Genomic DNA, 1,464 nt, shown 5'->3' with positions numbered 1-1,464 from the left:
CGAACCAAACATTCCCCAGCGACTTCTCGGTTGTGTCAGCACCAAGAAGGCAACCCTGTCCCATTGTGCGGGGTGTGGGTGTGATCCCTCACCCACTCCACTGCCGGAGGAAAGGCCCTGAAGAAGAGCAGCCCGTGATGGGCCTCCCAGAGATGGCTGAGGAGAGGGCTGGGCCCCCCATGGCCCACGGCCCCCTGCGTGCTTCTTCCCACGGGCCCTGGAGCATGGCCAGGCCCAGGGGCCCTGTGTGAGAGCAAAGCCTGGGGACAAGACCCAGGGTGGTGGCGCCCAGAGCTGCTGAGTGCACACAGGACTGAGCTCTGCAGAGCCCCTGGCACACTGCAGCCATGGGGGAGGCGCTGGCTCAGGGCATCGCTGAGAGGAGAGCACAATCACATTTAATCCATCGTGGTCTCTTAAATGAGTAGAACCATTAGTATCTCTACTCTCAAACCGACCTGTTCACCATTTCTAAGTACGTCCTATACAGCACAGTTAGAACGGTTACATGGGCGAACCCGCACCCCTCCAAGACGAACAAGAGACGAGACCAGTATCATAGGAACAGGATCGGGAGTCTTAAATACTATAGATGCCAAAGTACTTGTGAATAAACAGCACAGCAACAAGTGATTCAAACAAAGCAGAGTACCCACTGCGATCTTCTCTATTAGCACCAATGGCTCTGATCTGATATACACTGCCCCAATGGTAAAGAATTAATGAGTGTGAAGAATATGGTGGTGATTCGTGTTATGAAATGGAGTGACCTTTAATGCCTAAAGTGACTAAACACAGAGGAGTCAGATGTGCTGTAAATATTTTATGATACATATGTTAAAAGGAAAGTTACTGTGATTAAATCAGTTGGAGGCTTTGTAAACTCAGACTAAGTTATGACTATGTTGATGTTTTGACTATATTGTTATTGCACAGGGTGGAGGGAGAATGGAAAAGCACCAGACAGACCCTTGCTTTGATGGAAAAGTACCAGAAAGACCCTTGTTTATGATACCAGAAAATCCAGGAAGGTTCCAGAAGCTGCACTAGGCATGTGCAGACCGAAGATGGATACTTTTTGGATATTTTTTGGAAGAGAGTCTCCCCTTTTATGAATATGTATTAAAAATAGACTCTAAAAAGGTGGGTTTGTTTTGAACTGTGTGGGTCGGTTGTGGAGTGGTGACTCCCGGGCGTACCTTACGTGGTTTTTGCTTGTTCTTATTTAGAGGTTTATTCCCAATTTCGGTGACAGCTGTGCTGACTAGTATGCCACAGCTCCCAGGCCTCGGGCTGCTTCCCGAGTAAACGCCACTGGTTATTCCCTTCTGTCCCGTAAGCGGCAGTTTGTTAGGAGGAGCTCCGTGAAGGTCTGTAAGGAGGCAGAGGGCCAGGGGAGCACGCAGGAGGCGGCAGGCAGGAGGAGCGGTGCCGCGGCCCCGGGAGCCGAAGCCCCGCGCCCCG

Source organism: Athene cunicularia, assembly GCF_003259725.1.
Source record: "Athene cunicularia isolate RWA chromosome 4 unlocalized genomic scaffold, athCun1 chr4_part3, whole genome shotgun sequence".
Taxonomy (NCBI): Eukaryota; Metazoa; Chordata; class Aves; order Strigiformes; family Strigidae; genus Athene; species Athene cunicularia.
This window is presented reverse-complemented; position numbering follows the sequence as displayed.